Source organism: Camellia sinensis, chromosome 1, assembly GCF_055761805.1.
Source record: "Camellia sinensis isolate YWXY chromosome 1, ASM5576180v1, whole genome shotgun sequence".
NCBI classification, from domain to species: Eukaryota; Viridiplantae; Streptophyta; class Magnoliopsida; order Ericales; family Theaceae; genus Camellia; species Camellia sinensis.
The window spans coordinates 167,630,576-167,641,330 of record NC_138961.1 but is presented as its reverse complement, the minus strand read 5'-3'; the positions used below and the strand labels follow the sequence as shown (position 1 = coordinate 167,641,330).

The window sequence follows — 10,755 nt, the reverse complement described above, 5'->3', positions numbered from 1 at the left end:
TTTTATTCTTTTACTCTCTCTACCACTTTCAAACCCTCTTTATCTTTTATCTATATATATCTTTATCTCTTTATTATCCTATATTCCCACACACTCATCACACGCATGCACATGGCAGACACCACTCCATTTTCTTTCTTTTATTTTATTTATTTCTTTATTTTTTTTTTATTTTTTTTTTTCAAAAAAAAAAAAAAAACAAAAAAAAAAAAAAAACAAACAAACAAACAGAGGAACAAGCCGAACTGCACACCAACTTATTTTATTCATGTCGGGACTCACCCCGATCACCATTTTACACCAAAAAAAAAAAAAACAAAAAAAAAAAAAAAAAAAAACAAAACCAAACCAACACAAATCGGCACAGTGGGATTTTTCTTCTCTACTCTGCTGCAGGTCTCTTCTTCTTGCCTCCGTCCTGGACGGCCCTTGACGATGCTGCCTCCGTGTTTTCCACGCCGCCGAGCACGTTCACTCCCCCATACTCCTCCACTGCAGCATATGGAGGACCTCCAAATCGGAACATCACGGTGGCCTTCCGCTTCAGCTCCTTGTTTTCTGCCCTTAGCACGCTTATCTCTACTCGCGCATCCTTATACATGCGTTGGAGCAGAGCCAACTGGGAGTTTAACTGCTGCACCTCATTTGCCCTACTCTGCAGCCGGTTCGACAAGTTTGTCACCGCAGTCATGGTTTCCACACATGACTTCAAAGTATACTGATTGGCCTCCACATCCGACTGCACAGCCATTTTTTGCTCCACCGACCGCATCGGAAAGTTCAACGGCGCAAAACCGACAGTGTTTGGTTGAGGTTCAGGGGCCACCGCACCCGTTATCTCTCTTGTTGACTCGTTGAGGTCGGGAAAGAGAGTCAGCAGACCACGGGAAGACGAAGCCATTTTTCTGGGCAACAGAGTGTTACAGAATATCTCTCACAACAGAGTGTTACAGACTATCTCTCTCAGCAATCTCAGCAAAACGACCTCTCTTTCTCAGCAAAACGAAGAATTTTCAGAGGTTTCTCTCTGTTTTTCTGTCTCCGTTTCTGCCTCCTCCGCTTCGGTTTATAAAGACCATGACACAGAGGCAGCCACGCGCATCGCGCGCCTCTTCTCGCCGACAAAAAGGCACGCCTTTTGATGCATTCGGGCACGCCTTTTGATGGCACGCCTTTTGAGGGTGCGGGCACACCTTTTGAGGGCACGACTTTTGAGGGCTCGATATCTACATCCATGTATATCTTTTGGGCAGCCTATATACACACTCATACAGTGTCTTCTACACCGGTCAGCTTTATCAATCCCTTTTCAACCTCAAATAGGTTTTTATCTTCACACCTATTTGAGTTTGAGGGGGGGTTATACACAGTATCATGTATAAGTCGCTCATGGCGCACTGTGCATCACCACAACCTCTGCTACAACGGTCCGACATGACCCCGTAAACTGTCCCGACATTTGATTCCGGTCAGCTTCTACAACGGTCCGACATGACCCCGTAAACTGTCTGCTACATCGGTCCGACATGACCCCGTAAACTGTCCTGCTACATCGGTCCGACATGACCCCGTAAACTGTCTTCTACAACGGTCCGACATGACCCCGTAAACTGTCCTGCTACATCGGTCCGACATGACCCCGTAAACTGTCTTCTACAACGGTCCGACATGACCCCATAAACTGTCTTCTACAACGGTCTGACACGACCACACAGTGTCTGCTACAACGGTCCGACATGACCCCGTAAACTGTCTGCTACATCGGTCCGACATGACCCCGTAAACTGTCCTGCTACATCGGTCCGACATGACCCCGTAAACTGTCTTCTACAACGGTCCGACATGACCCCATAAACTGTCTTCTACAACGGTCTGACACGACCACACAGTGTCTGCTACAACGGTCCGACATGACCCCGTAAACTGTCTGCTGCAACGATCCGACACGACCATACAGTGTCTCCTATCCCATTTTTTAATTGTCAGCTTATTTTTCTGTTTTGTGACTCTCTCCAAACTCAAGTTGGCTAGTGCCTATCCTCCTTGAGTTTGAGGGGGGCTGTTAATGTAAATTGTAAATTGTGTAAATTACCACACCACCAACTCCACCTACCATCTCCACTACCACCCACCACCTCCACTACCATCCACTACCACCACTCACCTACCTCACCTACTCCCAAATCCTCTCCTATATAATAGCTTGTAATATACAAAATATATACATCAATCAAAACATCAATAATAATATACATCTCAATTTATTATTTTACAGTTATGAAGACTGATGAGCTCAATTTCATGGCTGAATTTCATAAAAACAGTAAGTTGGTTAAAGGGATTAATAGTTCCTTCATTACTTTGGTCCATAAAGAGGAGAACCCTGCGGATTTAGCTGATTATAGACATATCAGCTTGGTTGGTTTACTTTATAAAATTCTTACTAAGGTCTTATCATTCAAGTTGAAGGCTGTGATTCCTCAAATCGTTAGTGAAAATCAATCAGCTTTTATTGGAGGTAGAAACATACTAGATGGAGTGTTGGTGGTTAACGAGGTTGTTGATAGTTGGAAGAAATCTAGGAAAAGAGGTTTGATCATAAAGATAGACTTTGAGAACGCCTATGACTCATTGAATTGGGATTTTCTTTTTTCAGTGATGAATAATTTTGGGTTTGGAGATAAGTGGGTGGGATAGATTAAGGAGTATATTACCTTCTCTAGATTATCTGTGCTGGTTAATGGAGTTCCTACTGATGAATTCAGTCCACAAAAAGGGCTTAGACAAGGGGACTCTCTGTCCCCTTTCTTGTTTAATATAGTAGCAGAGGGCTTAAGCATCTTAATGTCTAGAGCCTTGGATTTGGGGTTGATATCAGGGGTGCAAATTGGCTTTGGTGGGATAGTCCTTACTCATCTTTAGTTTGCAGATGATACTTTAATATTGTGTGATGCTGATGTCTTCGAAGTTAGTAATGTGAAGAGGATTCTTAGGTGTTTTGAGATGCTATCTAGATTGAGGATAAACTACCATAAAAGCGCAGTTAGTGGAGTGGGTGTTCCAATTGAAGATTTGAATGAGTATGCATCAGTGCTAAATTACAAAGTTAAAAGCTGCCCTTTCACTACTTAGGTCTATCTGTGGGTGCCAATCCTAATAGAAAAGAATTTTGGAGACCTGTGTTGGATAAAGTTAGAAGCAAATTGGCAGGTTGGAAAAGGAAATTACTTTCTTTTGCAGGGAGGCTTACTTTAATAAAATATGTTCTTTCTTCATTGCCTTTATACTATTTGTCTTTATATAAATTGCCTCAAGGGGTTGGTAGAGAACTGGATAAGCTTCAGGCCTCATTCCTTTAGGGAGGATCTGAGGTAAGAAAGAAGGTCCACCTTGTAAAATGGAAGGAAGTTTCCCAACGGGTTGAGCAAGGGAGATTAGGGGCGAGGAGAGTTAAAGAGGTCAATGATTGCCTTTTATTGAAATGGTGGTGGAGGTTTGGGGTGGAGAGCAAGGCATTATGGAGAAGAATCATTTGTAGTAAATATAGGTTAGAGGAGGGGAATTGGTGGCCTTCATCTAGCCGTATAAGTAGGGGCTCTAAGCTCTGGAAGGATATAGTTTCAGGATCTGAACAGAGTAACAGACTGTTGAACTTTTATCTAGAAAATTGTAAGGTGAAAATGGGTAATGGACATAGAGTGAATTTCTGGGTTGATAAATGGTGTAATAACTTATGTCTCAAAGATGAATTCCCTCTCTTGTATAGATTGGTAGTGAATAAGGGAGAGTCTCTATATGCAATGGTGGAAAGGAAGGAGGAAACTGGTGAGTGGTCGTTTCAGTTCAAAAGGGAATTATATGATTGGGAAAGAATGGAGGCCACCAGATTGGTATGCCAATTAGGGGCAGGTCCTGCTATGAGGCCATCCACAGATGATACTCTAGTTTGGAATGCTTCAAAATCTGGAATTTTTTCAGTTGAATCTGTTTATAAATTTATGGCAAGTGGCTTTGGTAGCCTCAGACCAATAACTAAAAGGATTTGGGTCAAACTCATTCCCCTTAGAGTTCAATTTTCTTGTTGGCTTGCTTGGAAAGGAAGGTTAAAAACAGCAGACTTTCTCAACCGGATAGGTGTTGTGGCTGCTAATACCTCATCAGTCTACAGTTTGTGCAAATCAATGGATGAGTCAATTAACCATGTATTACTGTCATGTTCAGTTGCTTGGAGAGTATGGTCAGAAATGCTAAGATGATGGGATGTACAAGGTGCGCTACCAGGTACAGTGGAGGCTTAGTAAAAAAGAGAGAATGATGTGGAAGGCTATTCCATTGGTTGTAATGTGGTCTCTGTGGATTCATCGTAATGAATGCTTGTTTAGGGATGTTGTCCCTAGTGTGGTAGGTGTGACTGATCTAATTAAGTTTAGATTGGCTGTGTGGTTCAAGGAAGTGTTTAAGGATCACATCTTCACAATGAATGATTTTTTCTTCAATATGGATCACATTAGATTCTGTGTGGGAGGTGGTTCTAGGGGCGAGCTGTAAGGTTGCATTGTGAGTGGGGTTGGGTTGATCCAGCTTTATGTGAAGGAATCCGGAGTCTGATTCTTAGTCTGTGGTGCAATTGATATTTAGTCTCTGGCTGATCTGTGTAGTAATTCAGTGTCTGGTTAGGTTGGTTTGGAGCCCCATTGGGGTGCTGTTTTGCTGTTGTTATGTTATTTGGTTCTGGTCTTGGTCCTGAGGTCCTGAATTGCTGAATTGTTGTTTTGCTGATGCTGTAAAGGTTTGTTTACTGTTTCTGTAAAGGTTTGTTTGCTGCTGATCTGCTGAATTCCTGAGGTTCTGAATTGCTGATTTTCTGAATTCCTGAGGTTCTGGATTTGCAGGTGCTGTAAAGGGATGTTGTCCTTAATGTGGCAGGTCTGCCTGATCTGATAAAGTTTTAGAATGGTTGTTTGGTTAGAGGAAGGGTTTAAGGATCATCAATTCTCAATGCATGTTCTGGTCTGGGAAGCTGCCTGCAAGTTCTCTAGGCTTAGCAGTGGGCTTTTGTGTGAGCTGTTATGCGTCCCTTGCTGTGAACTTTTGCGTCTGTTGGGCTGTTAGGGATCTATGGGGTGTTTCTGGGCTGATAGCATAGTTGCTGCTGCTGTTTATATTTTTATTTAATGAAATCTATATTTTTAAAATCTATATTTAATGAAATCTATATTTTTATATTTTTATTTAACGAAATTTATATTTTAAAAATCTATTTAATGAAATCTATCAAACAAGATATGTTAGTTGAATATGTAATTATGTAAAATAAAAAATTAAATTTTACAATGACTATTTACCTTGAAATTATATGCGTATATATAATAACAATTTTTACCAAATTCCACGTCTCGGATATTTTTTATATTGATTTTTTCTTTGATGTTTTATTGAAAATAATATATATATATATATATATATATATATGTGTGTGTGTAATAATGATGGCGAGATGGAATGATTTCGAAGATAGCTTATAAATTTCAAATTATACCTCAAACTAATCCGCGTCTGATAGGGTAAATCAGACACCCCAGTGGGCCATTAAGAATTTGCCTGGCCATTAAATTTAAGGCCTTCGAATTACTTGAGGTGCACAGGCACTAGTTATCAAAAAAATATATCTCCAAACAATTGAGGTTGCTCCTTCGAATCCAATTAGTTTGATAAATGATTTTTGTTGTTGCATAGGGCTATTTGTGCACCAAAATTAAAAAGAAACCATTCCGTTACGTGTGGGCGCAATTTTACATTCGTATTTTTGCGGTATGAAAAAGTTGAACGATGCATAGTATAGATCAAACCAAAATTGGCTCATAAACATAACAATACTAGGTATCATGAAAAACCTTTCATGAAAATAATCATGAAAGTTTTGTGACTCTTGGATTACACTTAGAATAAAATACCACACACTAAATAAGGTAATCTAACGATCATAAAATTTTCATGATCCCTAACTTTTCCCAATATGAATAATATATCAACATTCACGAAAGCAAATCAAATACGTAAATAAGACGAAGAACTAAATATATATATATGTATAACCATATCTGTACAATTTTTTAAAACAAAACAAAAGAAAACAATTAAGACTCTTGATCTTTAAAACAAAAAGGAAAACAATGAAGCTTTCTCTACCCCAAAATAACTATAAAAAAATCCTACAGAATCAGCAAACCTATGACTGAGTAATAAGAATATGAGGTGATTTCCATATCAGAAGCCCAACGATTGAGATTGTCCCTCATTAGTTGCAAGATGAGAAGACTAGTTTCCTTGTATGACTTGTTTCCCAAACTGTCAAGCTTGGCTATGGCTTCCTCATAGGCCTCCCTTGCCATGGTTCACGCTTTATCCGATGCACCTTCAATCTCGTGGCAGAAAACAGAGAAATTGAGTGCCAGACCCAGCCTCGTGGGAAGCGTTGGATCGAGTTCACAAAGCGCAATATCCTCCACAGCCTTGTATGCTATGATCGTGTTCTCAGCCGCTTGTTTCCTCTGTGTTCCGACTTTGAATTCCGTCATGTATCAATAGTAATCCCCCTTCATCTTCAAATAGAAGACTTTGGACTCACTGTTCGATGCCGAGGGTATCAGATGCTTGTCTAGCAGATTCAAAACCCTATTGCCGAGATGGAAGAGCTCGGATTTGATCTTGGATTTGTAGTCAGTGACAAGTGCGAAATGGTCGTTGTGGTTCTGCTCAGTTGGAGATAGGGCCTGCCAAGCGGCGCAGAGTGAATCGATCACTTTCTTGGTGGTGGTGGAGAGGAGGTTACGCTCATCGATTGTGAGTTCGCTGCCGGAGGAAGAGGAGGAGGTAGAACTGATGATGAGCTTTTCCATGAAGTTGATGGTATCTGTGTAGCGGTTGGCTTGTTAGGCAAGTTCGGCCATATAGAAGCACTCGTATCTGCTCATGTTTTCAGGTACAACCATTGCCATTAAAACCTCGAAGAATTCAAGACTTAAAAAGAAATAAAAAGAAAACAGAATAGAATAGGAGAGGAGATTAAAAACTCGAAAGATTCAAGAGGTACAGGTTTTCTTGTGCTGCAGGTTTTCTTGTAGGAGTTCATCTGTTGTTGGTGTATTTTGTGCTTTTAGGTTGGTGTCTTACCAACTTCGAGTGGTGCTAGTAAATGAATGGACTTGCTTCTCGATATCAACCTAGTTGGGAGCGGGTTGCCTTATTATGATGCTCTTTGCACCCTTCTTTTTGTTGATGATTGGCAATGTATTTCTGTTTGATCATTATCAATAAAATTTCTTTTTGATTGTTTTAAAAAAAATATGCACTCCTAACTATGTCATTTTCTTTTTTAGTTATGATCAATTTTATTTTTTAGTTATGACATTATTTTTGTTATTACTCATGAGATCTTTGGTTATACCTCATGTGGTATTTTTTTATGAATTTTATTTTTTTTAGCTATGACTCAAAACATTTGGACTTATATATATATATATATATATATATATATTTTTTAGTTATAAGGTGCATATAATATACAGATATGTACCATAGTCTTTCCCTCGAATTATTATTCAATTCTATTTGTGTTAGAAATCTTATATATTTTTGACAACTTGTGTATATGTTTTTGTTATTAAATCTCTATTTCAATTTTTTTTTTCATATTTTAAAATAAAAAGCATAACTAATTTAATAATTTGTGTCTCTATAACGTATTGAAGGTTAGTAGTTTAAATTTTATAAGTAATTATTTACATAACTAGTAATACATATTTTATTCTTATAAAACAAATAAATAGCCAAATTACACCCGCAATCTCTATAGTTTATTTCTTACGTCATTTTGGTTCTTATATTTTTAAATTGCTAAATTTTGACTCTAAATTTTTAATTTATTATTTTGGTCCAATTAATAACTTATGTTAGATTTTTTGATAAAAAAATCGTATGGGAGTGGCACGACTTATTTTCAAAGACAAATGTAGACACTCCATTTTTGACCGACCTTAAGGCTTAGACGTCACTGATTGAGCGCTCGGTGATGTTGCATATTGTGCTCGTTCTGAGGTTGCGGATGCCTCTAGACTTCGGGGCTCTTTTGTGCTTTGCCTCGGTTTGCGAACCAGGTCCTGTTTTCTTTGTTTTCTCTTCCCGAAGGGAGGGAGAGGTCTCGTAGATCATCTCTCAGTGGCCGTAGGCTACGTTTCGTGGTCGTAGGCCATTTTTCCCATTTGGAGCCCGGTTTTCGATTTTTCGGAGCCGGCGACCGTGTGCCTCGGTTCGGGACTGCCTAACCACCTCCGTTTGCTCCGGTTTTTGGTATACACCTTATTTCCTCCCTTTTGAGGAACACTGTGGCCCGAGAGACCAACTTCGTGGTCGAATGCCACCTCCGGTGCTTAACAGCCCATTTTTCGGGGTCCTAGGCCGCGCGTTTCGGTCTCCGAACCTCCGTTTTGCATCCGTTTTGGTTCATTTTTGGTGGAGACCTTATTTTCATTGTTAGAAAGCTTGTAGGAGGGTGGGAGGCCAGTAATTGTTCTGAAAAGCTAGTTTTATTTCTTCATTGCTCTCCCTCGCCCGTTTTTCTCACTAGAAAGCTAATGTTGACCACCCTTAGGCCACTTTTTCTAGCCCTAAACCACATATTTGTGTTGCACACACCTGGGAGGCCACCAATATTGATAGGCCGGCCAGTAATTGTCTCTGACCCTTTTGAACCCCCCTATAAAGTTGGCTTTTCTCTCTCCTAGTTCACATTTTCTAGGTTTTGACCACATAGTTGTGTTGTGCACACATAGGAGACCACCTTTTTGAGGTGGCTGGCCAGCAATCTTCATTGAACCTTTTGATCCCTGGCCGGCCGGCCATGGGAGGTGGCCGGCCGGCCACCTGAACCTTTTGAACCTGGCCGGCCATGATCCTTTCTCCAAGTGTATTCCAGTTGTACCCTCTGTTTTCCCCTAGATTTTGTATCCGGGGGGGCTGCCTTTGGGGGGGAAATTTGAATTTGATTTTTCCCTCCATTCCTCCACTCTCCTCCTCTATAAAACCAGCACCCCAGCTCCATTTTGAGGGGTTGACAAAACCAGTTGGGGCATTGCATACAACTCTCCATCTCCCTCTCTTCTAAACCCTTCAAACCCAAAGGTTCTTGCCCCCTTTACACTACCACTCATAGCACCACACCTCCACCCTCCATTCCAGCCCTTTGAAGCTGATTTCCAAAGGCTAGGAGCACCATTTCTTGGACCAAAAGTTGTTGAAGACTTAGGCTACAAGGGTAAGTCTCTTTTTCCTCTCTTTTAGCTCTATTTTGCATGCTTTCTTAGCCTTTGTTGCTTGTATTTTTGGGCTCCGACCTATACTGGAAATAGTCTTATTTCGAGCTCTTCTCCATGTTTGATCAAGGGTCTTTCTCTGTTTGAGGTCTCCTCCTCCCCCTTTGTGTTTAAACTCTCTTTTAGGCCTATTTTTGCATGATATTTTAGGCTTATTTGTGAGCTGTTTTGGACTTGGTCATAAACTGTGAAATATCTTGTTTTGAGCCTCTATTCAACTTTGTTGAAGGGCTCTCCTCTGTTTGAGGTCAGCTGCTACCACTTGCCTCTTTATCTCTCTTTTAGGCCTTTTTCTTACATGCTGATTTAGCCTCACTTTTGTTCATTTTCGAGACTTGATGTAAACTATAAAGTGCTTCATTTTGAGCCCTTCTTCAACTTTGTTGAAGGGCTCTTCACTGTTTGGGGCCAGATGCTGTCCCTTGTCTCTATTCTCTCTTTTAGGGCCATTTTTGCATGATAGATTAGCCCTATTTGTGTTCATTTTTTAGATTTGTTATAAACTGGAAAAAGGCTTATTTTGACATTATCTTCATGTTTTATTAAGGGAATTTTCTTATTTGAGGTCTCATACTTCCTTTTATGCTTGATTGTCCCTTGTTTTGAGCCTTATACCTAAGCTCTTGTTGCATGCTTTGTTTGGCCTCCTAGCCACTGAAATCCAGTGGATTTTCAGTGGCTAGCACACTATTTTGAGCCTCCACATCAGAGGGGGGTGACCCCCTCTCTCCTTGACTTGTTTGGTGGTCATTTTGGCCTTCCAAAGAGACCCTATCTTGCATACTTTGAAGTCCCTTTCCAGGGTCAATTTGGTGAGTTTTAAGACTACCATATTTGATTTTCATAGTTTTTTATGACATGCTAAATGTCTATCTTGCATGTGCTTAATAACTCCTCGCATGGCCCTCTAAAGTAACTCATCATTTTTGCATGTGTTGGCTTCATTTCAGTGGTTATTTGGGCCTATTTTCACATGTTTTGTTCACTGATTTTTGCTGGTTTGGTGAGATTCCATATGCTTCACACACTTTCCATGTAAACCATGTTTGCTAGTCAAAGTTGCATGCTACTTTAGCCCATCTTGCTAGCACTTTTTGGCCATGCTTTGAACTAGAAATATTCATGTTTTGGGACTGCCTTAACTCTGTCTTTAGACTTCATGATCAAATAATGCATGCTTTGTATAGCTATAAGTCATTCCATGTGCCTAGTTTCGAGTTTCGGGGTTCATCTCATCCATCGGATGCCATTTTTCCATGATTCGGGACCATTTTGTATCATATTTCAGTACTGAAATTTGCATGTTTGCATACCATGTTCCATGCCTTGCCATGCTTTGGTAGAGTGGCATTTGATGCCTTAGACTTGGTTCTCCGTTTGCGTG

General features: G+C 40.2%; 1 pseudogene; it reads right to left on the bottom strand.

Annotated features, from left to right (window-relative positions):
- Positions 1-6,212: 6,212 nt before the first annotated feature.
- On the bottom strand, positions 6,213-6,998 carry LOC114302281 (14-3-3 protein 1 pseudogene; annotated as a pseudogene).
- Between the last annotated feature and the right edge of the window lie 3,757 nt (positions 6,999-10,755).